Here is a 13,940-nt window from a genome sequence, read left to right as displayed (position 1 = left end):
ACAGTTAAAGAAAAAAAAGGTAGCGATACCATGAGGGTAAAGAAAACAGTGGTCCATAGAGGAGAAACTGAACAAGTGATCTACAAAGTTACCGTTCCTTGAAAGAACAAATGCTCTTTCAGCTAAAACTCATTAATCTGTCACTCATGATGACTTTCATTTGATTTGACTTTTAACCCCTTTCTGCACTTATAAAGAAAGGTCCAAAACTCAGAGAGAGAGAGAGAGAGGGAATTATCATTGTTATTATTCCTATCATTAGCTACAAAACTTAAGTTCACATTTCTTGATTTAGTGAGAATTGTGTTCCTTCATAACTTCACACTGGCAGCTACGTTACAGCAGAAGGTGATTTACAACAGCTCACGGTGAAAGCATCAAATAATTTTTACAGTCTCTAAAGATTAACAGCCAGTATTTAACTATAGGATAGACTCTGTTGTGGTCTGAGCCATTTGGTGAGATAAAATCAAATATTTGGTATGAGCAAACCATCTTCCACAATTCACAAATTGTATTGGCGTTCTGGTTAACTGATGAACTCCATCTGCCTAGGAAGCTTTTGTGAATCATTGGTATGAGTAAACTTTGTGGTGACCGATTTTGACTTTTTTCTAAAAGGTTAAAAATTAAGGTTCCGTAGGAGAGGGAGCCCCCAAAATGCTCGAAGCACATGGTGGTAAATGTCTTAATGAGAGAGTAATTTATATCAATGTAATTCACTCACCCCTTATGTTTGTGCGTTTCTACATCCCCATTTCTCCCAAATCTTACCTTTCATCGGTTTCTTTTACCTTTTTCCATTCAAATTGCAGCTTAAGTGAGCTAAATAAATCGTTTTTTGATGAAAGTCAATTTCTTGTTTTTAATAGTCACAACGAGATGTAGCCTTGTATATGCCTGATCACAGTCTGTTGACGTGCGTGGTGTTTTAATGGTTACCATAAATGGTTACATGTTGGTTGTCTAGTATTTGCAACTCTCTAAAATCATCATGTCTGTTTACAGCTTTACACACTCTGTCTCTTGAGACCACTAAACTGCTGAAATTGTCTTATGATTCAATTGACATTACTCAACAGCATCACCTCCCCTGGATGTCATGAACACAAGAATGATGCATCATCTGTTGAATTACGACAGGAGACTCGGTTAATGTTCTCCAGGAACAGCAGAGAAAGAAGGAGGGAAAGAAAACCATCGAACTCACACTAACATGTGCCAGAAATACACCCACAAATAAACTCACTAACCCATCGAGATGTGATGGACGAGGACTTCTGCAAAGACGAATCGTGCTGTTTGGTATGTGTGTTGCCACAATATGGCATTTAAGAAGGACTCAAAGATGAAACTATGATATCATTCTTGTAGTGCAGCCAATTGCATCTGATTCCACTTTACATCAAAGACATACATACACTTAAACATATAGTACTGTAGATATGGACTCTGCAACTTCATGACCATGAGGAGTTCAACAATAACTTCGTGCTCCTACTGTTTTAGATGAGCTGGAAAGCAAATAAATAAAGGATATGTTATGTAAGCATTCTGGTTTTACTCAGTGAGATTCATGCTTTGCAGCTGTAAGAGTCAAACCGCTGCTTGTGTACCACCAGTAGGTAAACATGCAAAAATACATTTTAAAGGTTAAATCAAGAGCAGACGTGTCCTCCTGGCCAAGATAAAAGTCAGGTCCTCAATCCCAGAATCAGGTCTGATCATTGCACGGCTGTCGGCTGCAGGGCCTCTGACACTGTAGGCGTGACGGCCACACACACACACACTCTCCTCAGTGTACCACTCACACATACCCGCACTCCGGCAAGAACACACCATTACAACAAAGTCCCCCCCGCCCTGAGAAAAGACACTTCCTACCACGCACTGCAGAGCAAATTTTATGGACAGCAGTTCAACTCGTGCTCACTCAGGGACACGGACACACTAATGATCACACATGTTTATAAATAGAAGGTTTGATTTCATTATGGCATGTTGGCGCATGGCAACTTGAAAGAAGAGCTGCGTAACCACCAAAGGCTCTAAACTGTGAGGAACAAATGAGTTAGCATGGTGGTCACAACCACAGATCCACTGCTTCCTCCCATCGACTCGCCTTCATCCTGTTCGCATGGGGCAGCCTCACCACACAGGAGGATGACTATCCTGTTCTGAGATTAGTCTGAGTTACCTCTATAGACTGCAGATGTAGCTTGTCCTTAAGATCTTAGTTGGTCATGCTGAGCTGCCCTAAGACAAATGAGAGGAAAACTCAAACCTGCTGATATGATATGTATAAAGGTGTGTGTTTGTGTGTGTGTGTGTGTGTGTGTGTGTGTGTGTGTGTGTGTGTATGTGTGATGTGTGTGCATGCCTGAATGTACATATATTTGTGTGTGAGTGTGTGTTTGTTTGTGTGCATGCTTATGTGTCAGTGTGTGTTTTACCTTTTCTTTGATTTATAAAAAAAGTGAAACAAGACAGAAAATGTTTTAGTTTGCCCTCATTGTGGATGAAGTTGTTGCTGTAGGTGGCGCTCTTTATCCATACCGCTTCATCCATAGTGTTTATCTCTGTTCCTGCTCATCTCTTCAGTTATTCTAAACAAGTATGTGTTGCTACTGAAGAAATTGTACTTGTTCACAAGAACAGTTTCTTTTCCAGCTAACACTTTCTGTTTAAAAGGGCAGCAGCTATAAATGTTGAGTCACTGCTGTGTTTTATCAATATGAACAGCTTGGGTTTTAAGGTAATTCATCCAATGTTGCAATTCTGGTTAAAGCTTAAGTTGCATCTGTAAAAATTCCCAGTCCGCAACAACAATGCACATGCAAATCAGATAGGTGTAAGATATAAAAGCACACTTCTTGCTGTTTTGTTGCTTTGTGCGACATAACTGTGAGTGTTGTGTGGGTGGTATTGACTGCAGGGGGGATATAGTGCAGGCATAAAAACGAGAGCCAAGGTTTAGCCAAGTCATATGTGTGAGTGTATCCACTTATTGACAACAACTAATTCATGTGTAAAGGATTGGATTGCGTCTGTCTCAATGTGTGTGTGTGTGTGTGTGTGTGTGTGTGCGACGATATGGCCTGAGGTAGTTGACTGCTAGTAAAATGTTGAGAGGATAGTAATTAAATACAGTTAAACCTGCTGGTTCTGCTCTGCCACAGCCTGACAAAGGATCGCCCACCCCTGGAGACTAGCATGTAAGCACAATATTAGTGTTAATGTGATTTTATGGAGACAGGAGGTGTTAGTGTGTGTGTGGTGGGTTAGCGGGAGAGAGGAAGGGAGAGAGAGAGAGAAAGAGAGAGAGAGAGAGAGAGAGAGAGAGAGAGAGAGAGAGAGAGAGAGAGAGGGAGAGAGAGAGAGAGAGAGAAAAGACCTGAGTCAGACCATGGTGAGGCAGGTTCTTTTCATTCGCGCTCACATGTAGTTTTTTGAGAGTTAACCCCTTATTCACATGAAGAGTAACTTTGTAACATAAATGCAGGGTGGCACATGACACTAAAAGTAAATTATGGATATATAACACTGTTTATGTGAGACAGCAGTGTGTGTGAGTGTGTGTGTGTGTGTGTGGGTGTGTGTGTGTGTGTGTGTGACCTGCTGTGTAATTAGCTCTCTGGTCACTAGAGGTGATGAGGAGAGCAGGCCCTGGAATCCCCTCCCTTGTGTCCGCAAAGAAATCCCCCACAGAAAAGATGTCCACACTCACACACACAAACACACACACACACACACATACACACACACACACACACACACACACACACACATGCACGCTTGCTCTCGCGGTGTCTCCATTTCGTCGAGCCCCTGCTGCCCAGTCTTCATTACCTTCCAGCCCCCCTGAGGGCGGCGAGGAGGTTGGGGCAGACAGAACTCAAGCTCCACTTCTATCCGGAGCCCTGGGGCTGCACTGGAATTTACACCCCTGGTCCTGAGAACAGACGGGATCCACACTCCTCCACTATCCCATTGTTAAGGGAACAGGAGGAGGAGTGCAGTAATAAAGTGAAGGAGGGAGGAGTGGGAAAGTTCAGTGACAAGAAAGTAAACTGATTCAAATGACTCAGCAGTGGGAAAAAAAAAATCTCATATCAATAAGCATTAGTCCCTTTTGCTTTCACAACTTTTCAACAAATCAACAGCTTTAAAGTCCCCCCCCCCCCCCCCCCCCCTTTTTAGATTTAACACTCCTCAATGTCTCCATAGACATTTTTCAAAAGTTGAAACCCCCAACACTGATATTTGCCCTCCACTTAACAGGGCACATTCCACCCATAATAACCCCAACACTGAAAGGTGAAAATTAGATTAGCTCCATCACTGACTGTCAGAACTACCAGTCTACAGGGGAGTCCATTGTAATTGGTCTGTAAAGAAATTTACATTGTTCTGAATTCATTAGTTCACACTCACGTTGTGTGTCAGTGTGCGCTGCCACAGAGGCCCATAAAAAAGCACTTCCCCTGTAATTGAGGATGGCATCATCCCCTCCCCTCCTGTTAAAAACAAACTAAGGCAGACAGAACGGGCGAGAGCCGAGGGAGGGATGGATCTCCAACTACTTGAGGTCTGTATATGTGTGTGTGTGTGTGTGTGTGTGTGTGTGTGTGTGTGCATGCACGGTGGCCTGCTAACCACGAGTAAACATTTAAACACAGTAAATGATTTTCGACTGTAAAAGCTTAAGTTGGTCAATCCTTTCTCACGAGGAGGGAGCAGCAGATCTGGACCAGCGAAAAAAGACAGACCCTGACAGGCCCTATGAACTTACTACTCAGTGAACGATGAATCAGCATTATCACTGACGCCAACGCTCAAGTCATTTTTACATCCTGGGTGGGCTTGAGTCATCCCAGTTTACCTGATGCCTGTGAAGGTGTTTCTTCCTCTCAGCTTCTGCTTGGACGTGGAGTCTCAATGTAGAAGGCTCTTTAGGTAAAATTACAAGAGTTTTCTCACTGCTTCTGCAGACAGGACCCTCTGGCTAGTGACACCTGTGTTTGATTTGTTTTACGTGACAGTTGCCCATTGAAGTCTGTTGAATGCTTTGTGCAGCCGACTCATTGTGCAATGTTTACACCAACACACTGGAACACGGGGCCCCACAGCGCCTGGTCCCGGCCCTGTAGAGCTTGCGAACTGAGTTATACCACCGGCTGGGCCAGAGTGCCCCATTAGCTTAATGGCCATCTAGGATTTCACAGGGGATGCATTGCTGTTATGACTGAGAGCCTCGCGTTTCCCTTTTTATGGCTCCTTCAGATTCACAACACCCAGAAATAGGGGTGAGGGAGGAGGAGAAGAGGAAAAGGTGGAGAAAACAAAACAAAACAAACATTGAGGCAACTTTACACCGGCTGGGGCCAGTGCAGGGCCGACAAGTCCTGGAGGGGGGATGGTTCGGGGAAGGGCTGCAGAGGAACAGGCTGGAAACAGGAAAGATTTTACAAAGACAGAAATAGCACACAAAAGTAGATGCCCCTTTGTATTGAGTCATGGCTCTTCTCTTTAAATGTCAATCTTGGGTATCGACTGACTCTGATGACCCCATTTTCTTTCCCATAGGTTTGACCTTTGCCTTCAGTGACTTCCCCAGCTGGTCAAAAAGCAAAAGCAATGAAGGGTCAAGTTCCACTTCACCCGAGGAGCGGAGCATCATTATTTGTTTGACCTTCAGTCCATTTTTTTTAAACATCATAGAACCGGTATAAATAGATATCTAAATATATCGCTGTCATCATCTTCATAAATATCCTTAATCATTCTGACATGAGTGTTTATGTCCAATCTTTCCTTCCTTTTCTAAAACAACTTCAGAGTTCATCAAATAGCACAGAACAAATGATCAGTAAACCACTCTCTTATATTTGAATGGTCTTATATTGAAGCTTTGATTTATACATGTTCTGATCCATATGGAATGGAGAATTAATAGTTGATACTTCTGTGGACAGCCATTGATCAATATTTCCATTATACAGCAGCAATAGCAACAGCAGCAGCAGCAGCAGCAGCAGCAGCAGCAGCAGCAGCAGCAGGAGGAGTAGCAGCAGCAGTAGTCCCTGCTCATGAATGACCATGTGCTCGTTCTATTTTGTAAACTGCAAACATAAGATCCCACAGAGGGAATATGTTAAAGACTTTACGCTGGAATATGATTGCCAGTTAAATATAGGACATCTTATAATATGTTGGCTGGTGCTGGTAGCAAACAAGATGACCATATAAGCAGAGAATGTATTCAGTCAACCACTAGGATTCACAGTATCACATCTGCCTGGCATATATTGGGCACAGGGCCAGACTGATGAGACTAACCTCCCATGACAAATGATTGTCCTGCTGTATACAAAGTAACATGATACTATTATAAGGCTCTGTGGATTGTGAACTTGGTAGCTGGCCATCTGGTAAGCGTTAAGGTAAAATGATGAATTGGCCTTTATTTGAAGACAAGTAAGGCAACAGGAATGATTGGAATGATGACAGCAGCAGCAGTGATACTACTATTGATGACTTATGTTCACTTGTGCAGGAAGACAAACTAGGCTGCTGTTCCACCAAAACTCGGTGAATGATAGCTTAACACATAAGACATCTTTGTAAATGTGCTTTTTTTTGGTCCTGGGTTAATGCTCTGGAGCTACATCAGATTTATTCCTTGTCATTAGTGAGTCCTCCTCAAACAGTTCTACAACATACCATCAATTTTAATTGTTCGAGTGCTGGATGTTGTGTGCAGAGCTTTTTATGAACAGTCTCTGCTAAAGGATGAAGTTAGAAAACTTTAGACAATCCTACCTGGTTTATCTGCAGTGGATATTTTATAATCAATGTTTTCATCAAGTGAAAATGAATTTGCTTCATTACTGTTCACATGTGTGGCTTTTATATCAGTTTAAATTATTTACTGAACTGGTGTTGCTTTCCGTCCGTTTTAGAGGTCCGGTAAGCAATCACACTGTGGTTCACAACTTTTCAAAATAAAAGTTCAGTAATTGATCTTGATACAAAGCATAGCTGCAACAAAACTACAATAATGCTTATACTTTGAAGACAAGTATTTCCAAACAGCAAGTGATTCTATGGATGTTGTTGTCATGACGGAAATCAGCACCTAGCACCCCTGAGAATGTGCATGTCAGTCAGATAGGTTAATAAATAAAATTCATCAATCTATCAAAATGATTGCGTAGTGATTGACGATGATGATTTTGAGGGAGGGGGGATAGCTCAGGACTTCTGGGGGTTGTCATGTGTAATCTACATTGGTGTGAGTTTGTGTTCATGTGGGTCATAGTACTCTGTGCATTCAGTTACTCAGTCTTGGGGGATTTGGTGGTGTTGGGGGGGGGGGGTCTCGGTCTGCTGGAGGATGAATGACCCGCGGCTTGACCCAGTTGCCAACCGCAACCTGTAGTTTATCAAAGGACCTAGATGAAGACATGTTCAACTCGCTCCTCGGACTGACTGAAGTCACACTGCTGTTATATATGTTAATATGGAAGTGATGTGTGTCAAAATGTCACCGAACTAAACCCTGCACATTCTCAGGCTAATAAAAACACCAAGTGTGAATCGGATAGATGAACAGTTTGTGAGGTATGTGTTAATATAAAGACAGGCAGTCCTTATCACTCACTGACTACTAAAATAAAAAGCACTCAATAGTGAATAATTTTGAGTTGAACATTGATACCCATTCGATATGTCGGAAACTCAACTTTGTATGGGAAAAGATCTACACACCAGCAATCCTAAAGCTCCGTGTCAAACACATTCAACAATATGTTGTGGTTTTATTAAATGGTTTTATAAAACAATTCTTGTTGACGGTTCTATAAATGCTGGATCCTACATTTTCCATGGTGTGACTCAACAGCATCTATCATAATACCTCCCCGACAGCCAAATGCCACAAAGTTTAAAACACTAAAGGACGAATAGCGCTCATTGTAATGAGAAACGAGAATTTCATGTTTGATTCGGAAATCCTCAATTGCATTTTGGATGCATTTTAATTGCCACATGTCCATTTGACCCGTGTCTTTGCCCGTTTCTGCTACAACTTCTTGGGCAAACTTGCAAGGGAAAACACACTGCTAGCAAATTACCCAGTGAGTGCTTTTCGCTTTCACTGTTATTCACAATTATCCATTCCTATTAGCTTGGTAACGTAAATAAAATTTTAATACATGAACTTATCCTTGAACATATTAATGTCTTAGGTAAAAATGGCAAATTCAACAACTCCCATGGTCTTTAGCTGACTCAAGACATCACAAAAACTAAATCTTTCAGGGATTTTTTTCTACTCAGGATCAACTGTTCACATGAGGAGATTGTAGTTGCTCGAGGTTCAAACATTTGGTACACATGAAGGGAAATGTATTCACAGCCCTGGTGATCATGTGTTGGTGGAGATGCGGAGCATTAAAGAGATATATTGAAGATAAAGAGTGATGATACAGTATTTAAAGAGGAGGAGCCAGGGCTCTTCTCTTGATGTTTGGAGCTGTGGGCAAGGAGCGTTCTCGCTCCTGTGACGAACATGCTTTGATATATCTAATGAGGATCTGTCGTGGCAATTTCTACAATCCCACCATTAGCAAGGAGGAAACGAGACACAATTCTCTTACAGTATTGTCACACATTTAATGCTCGAGCATGGTACATACAACAGAGTTGAGTTTGTCATATGCACACCGACAGAAGACAGTGGTTGGTATTTATACATTTGGCTAACCCCACCCATTCGGGAGGGGGTTGTTAAACAGTTGATGACACAGGAGAAGCAGCACTTCAAACATCTTCAAGCTCCTCCTAGAGAGGAACAAACTTATCGATCAGCCTCTTTGATATAAAGGAAATAGGTGACGGGTATCCTGTCCCCTGCTCTCAGACCCCTGGAGTGTAACATCTGTCTCCAAGATCCCTTCTTATTGTCTACAACCACCACAAATCCCCCGTGCTGTAAGGTCTTTGTTAGGTGAGTTTGTGTAAGGAACATCAAAGTAGTTCCTTACATCAATCATAATGCCTGAATAGCTAATTACTATCACACTGTGTCCGGACTAATTAGATTACTGTGACTGGAGTAATCAGGCCAACACTCACTCAGTTCTACAGGAAACAGCAACATCAAAGTTACATTTGTTAGAGATTCAATGATGATCAATCCAAGTATACATAAACATGATTATATTATGGTCACATGTTACATTTCCCTTACAATCCGTCATTTTGATCATTATGGATCAATAACACTTTATAAGGTGGGGGAAATCCCACTCTGTCCGAAGTTGACGATTGAGGGTACTTCAGTTGTGTGATATATTATCAACGTCATCATATGGTGGAATCCAGTCTGAGATAGGGTAGAGGTCAATTTGCATAGCGGTAACAATGGCCTAAGTGCATTGTTTGCGAATCAGACCAATCTTACAAGTGATAACAGAAATGGCAATCAAAAACATGAACAAACGACTGTGGGATTCTCTTGGTAAGCAGCTGTAACACTGGTCCCCACAGACTAAATACACCTTCTCTGGCAGTGCAGACTGTCTGTTAAAAGAAACAGTTTTTGTTTGATTTAAATAAGCATTTGCTGTAATTATTTGGCTAGGATCCTGTACACAGAAGAAACATTTGACATAGGATGCACTGGCAGAGGATGCCAAGCGACTGAGCAGTTGCAGGCTGAGGATTTAGATGAAAATATAGGCTTTGAACAATAATTCAGATTTAAATTCTAAGAACATTATTTGGGTTTGAGTTTTCCACGGTGCTATCCACATTCCTGCCATGACGCAAAAAGTATATTCTGGATTACTTACTGGCCAGCATTCTGTGTCATTGAAGCTAGCAGGCAGAGCTAGGAATTCTACATGTGGTTGGAGCATTGCATGCACAATGATCTTGAATTTGGATATTTTCTACAGTCAGTTTTGAACTCACTTGGTCTGTGCGCTCTGTTAAATAATTATAAGATAAAATAAATGATGTCCATTTTACTGTCGGGTTGGTTTATGATGAGTTGGTACTGGTCTTTCTTCTCTTTTTTTTTTTTTTTTTTTTTTTTTTTTAGTTCCTTCTGTCTCTTTCTCGCCGTTTCTTCCTTTATCTGCAACAGCTGTTGGTTGTTGGTATGGTTTTACACCTCAGTGAGAGCTGTCGTCTTTCTTCTGCTTTGTTCCTCGTCTGTGAGGGAAGCGACACTCTCTCCCTGGGCCTCCGTCTCAAGTGGCGGACTTATATCAGCACCCAGTCTCCTGGTTTCCATTTATGCAACTGGCCCTCTGCTGGTTGCGGGATTGCTGCATTTACCTGTGTGTATAAGGCTCAACATTTTGGTTATGTCCACACAGTACATACCTGTTCGGGCCCTTCCCCTCCCTCTCATGGTCAGTAAACACTACCGGTAGTGCTTTGATCCATGAGAGTTCTGTGTCATCACAGCCCTTGACCATTTGTTTTTAATTGTTCCAATGTTCTCTTTCAACTGCTCCACCCCTTGTTTGTAGGGTAAATGTTTTCTCGCACTAACACCGTTGCGACTGCAGAGGCATCTGCTTTACCTGTAGGGAAAATATGTCAACAGCCACATGACAATGCTCCTTTCACATGGTGTTAGTTCAATGAAATCCATTTGCAAGCGATCAATCGGTTGGCCAGGGGGTTGTACGTCCTGGCCTCCTGTAGTGTTGCCTGTCAGAAAATGTAAACATTTTGAAATAAAACGTAAAAGAGTAGTTTTGGAAACCAGACAATTTTCAATAAAACAGAAACAAACAAAACAACAAATAAACATTTAAACACACATGGACGGCCGTCCTTAGATTGACATACATTGTTAAAACATTTACATTCTGCTTTCTCTATGTTGTTAGCATGGCTCTGTGCTTCTGCTAAATCTGTGAGAGAAAGGAAAAAGGAATATCAATGACAATATGTTGGTTAGTTGCCGCTTCCTCTGCTGCTGTATCTGCTTGAGCATTACCTGTTGAAAAACAGAATCACCTTTAGTGTGAGCTTCACACTTTACAGAGTAAAATGGCTGTTAATAGAATTTGGTTGCTGCTCTAGCAGAATGGACGATCCAGAATATGGCATTAACAATGTGACCTCTTGATATCATTCTGCTCTTAGACAGAGAGGCTGACCCTATGCCAAGCTATCTAATTTCTTTGAGGAGAAATACGCCACTGGTCGTTTGCACTAAACTGTTGTCATGAAACCCCGTTTCTCATTTACAGTCTGTGTAAATGATCTGTTTTGATCTGGTGGTCCCAGTGTAGGTGTCGAAGTCAGTCTGTTGTAGTTAGGTAAATGCTGTGTCAGCGTCTGTCATTCACGTCAGGTTGTCGGTTGGTGTCAGTCCTTGGCCATGCATAACATACAGGAGTGGAGCCTCCAGGGATGCATAATCACAGATCCACTGTTTACAGTAGTCCGTCATCCCTAAAAAAATTACATTAATTGTTTTTTAGAACGCGGTGTTAGAATCTTTAGGATGGCTTCCACTCGTTTGAGCTCAATGTTTTTACCGCTACTAGAAATTTTGTGTCCTAGGAAAGTTACACTTTTCTGGACAAATTGCAGCTTAGCCAGGCTGGCCTCGTGGCCCTGGTCTGCAAGATATTTTAGCATGCTACTGTGTCGACTTTAAAGGCCTGTGTTGTTGGTGAACAAATCATCGAATCATCAACATTTATATCAGCGCGCTTACCGCTGGTAATGCCAAGTCCTCCAGACTCACTTGCTTACCGCTGGTAATGCCAAGTCCTCCAGACTCACTTGCTTACCGCTGGTAATGCCAAGTCCTCCAGACTCACTTGCATAACCCGTGACCTGACTGCGCGGGATTCCACAAAACCTTTGGACATACGTCTGAACGTATATGATTTATCCGGAATTGTGAAAGCAAACCAATACTGAGAGTGTGGATGAACTGGGACACTGAAAAATGTATTAGCAAAATAAACAATTCAAAATAAACAAAAACTACATGCTTTCTGGTGGAACCAGAGAATCTTTTATATTATCCTCTCTTTTTTGTTTTATTTTAATTTATTTAATAGGCATTCTTACTGGTGAGTGTGCACATGGAATGATGACTCCGGTTTTCTACCAGTTTTAAAATTCTGGTGTTATACCTGCTGCTGCTTCTGGATTGAGTGGATGTGTGCTCGAACATTAACGTTATGTGCTCTTTGGTGTCACATTGAGATGTTCAGTTTAAAATAATCCCAGATCATACTTATCATTAGTCCATACATTTTGTTGCACTTTTTGTAACTCTGAAGAGTCAATTGTTAAACTGCAAACCTTTTGTTTAAATTTAGCGGTTTGTTCTAAATACACATTTTTGTTTTCCCCCATAAAAATGCTCTGAAAATGGGCATCTGTGTGTTTGCATTGAGGAAGAATATTGAATTCCTTCTCCCCTATCCTCCCATTTACAATCTTGTGAACACTCAGTGACCATGTGTGCCAAATTTTCCCACTGCACATCATTTGCTTTAGCTAGAAATATATCTGGTGATGGGTTAAGTATATTAAAGATTTGCCTATTGTGGGGTCAACACAACAGTCAATGCTTACAATCTATTATCATAATACACCAAATCACTACTAATACAATTGCTTTCTTTAATCTTCCTGGAACCAGTTTTTTTTTTTTTTTTAATGTCTGTTCCTTCACTAACTGTTGCTGTGCAATGTAAGTCAGATACTTGCATGACGCAGTGTGTGTGTGTGTGTGTGCTATTTCAAGCAGATCTGAGGTTATATACCTTGGCCCAGTGGGTAACAGGTCCCATTGGTGTAGGTACAGTGGCTAACCATGATCTGGTTGTACATATTCACTATGGATATCTCATGTTCTGGTGACTTAAACCCCTTCCTGTTTACAATGCAAAAATCAAGCCTAAGACCACATTTGGTGTCCTCCTAACAAATTTTCAAGTCAACATGTATTTTATATCCCCATCTGTTTTGGTAACAGACCGTGGTGTGGTATATGATTATTTAATTTTGGTGCCTGATGCCCCAACAGTGAAAATATATATACCAACCAATTTTGGAAGATAATGTTGTTTTGCGTCCCCAGAATCAACCAGAAATTAAATATTTTGCCTGCTACCTGTAGAGATATTTCAGGTAAAACTTCAGATCCACTTGCTTTTTGCCATGTTAAACAATTCTTTGTAATGTTTGTACGTGTGGTGTTGGGGGTGCGTTCACCTGAATCTGGAGTCTCCTCCGCCTCTGCCTCAAGCCATGCCTCATCCTCTGTGCAGTCTCTGGGATACGTGAAAAATAAGTCGAGTGGATCTCCTTTTCAGCCTTGTCGTGTTACAGTCTCTCGCACAGTGGTCTGGGTCTTCTGGTGGCAACATTCAGCGGTTATCTTTGAAGACTTTAATAGATTTGACCACCTTTCCAGCAGGTTGTTCTCATAGAGTCTCTTCACATGTCCGCGAAACCGCATCTGTTCTCCAGTCATAGCGCATGTCTGTCCCTGGCCAGTCCCTTTATACTTGGCCCCTTGCCATTTCAGTTTTATGCTGTGGAGCAAGAGACTTCTGGTTTCTCTCAAAGTCTGCCTTTACTGTTATACAATTTGGGACAGTACTTCGGAAATTGCAGGCCCTCCTTGTGACGCTATGTCTGACAGTTCACTGGAAATGCAGCGCATCTCCTCTGGTGTCCATGCTCTGTAGACATACATCACTGCATCGCCGTCTGATCTTGGATTTGGCACCTCAATCATCGGAAGATTGTGGACGTCGCGTGCTCTTGTTCTTGTGGATATGGGGCTGAGTTTGTGTTGTGCCGTCATGGTTGCAGCTGCCTCATCCAATTTCTGGTGATATGGGGGTGGTGCGAATGCTGCGCCTGATGTGGTGCGTCCTGTT

General features: G+C 41.9%; 1 long non-coding RNA gene across 1 annotated transcript; it reads right to left on the bottom strand.

Annotated features, from left to right (window-relative positions):
- Positions 1-10,069: 10,069 nt before the first annotated feature.
- Positions 10,070-13,651, bottom strand: LOC128450098 (uncharacterized). Its single transcript, XR_008339946.1, has 2 exons — positions 13,267-13,651; positions 10,070-10,347 (listed from the first exon to the last, which is right to left on the bottom strand). It is a non-coding gene; the product is annotated as an uncharacterized LOC128450098 (long non-coding RNA).
- Between the last annotated feature and the right edge of the window lie 289 nt (positions 13,652-13,940).

The sequence above is a fragment of the Pleuronectes platessa genome, chromosome 10 (assembly GCF_947347685.1).
Source record: "Pleuronectes platessa chromosome 10, fPlePla1.1, whole genome shotgun sequence".
Classification (NCBI taxonomy): Eukaryota; Metazoa; Chordata; class Actinopteri; order Pleuronectiformes; family Pleuronectidae; genus Pleuronectes; species Pleuronectes platessa.
This window is presented reverse-complemented; position numbering and strand designations above follow the sequence as displayed.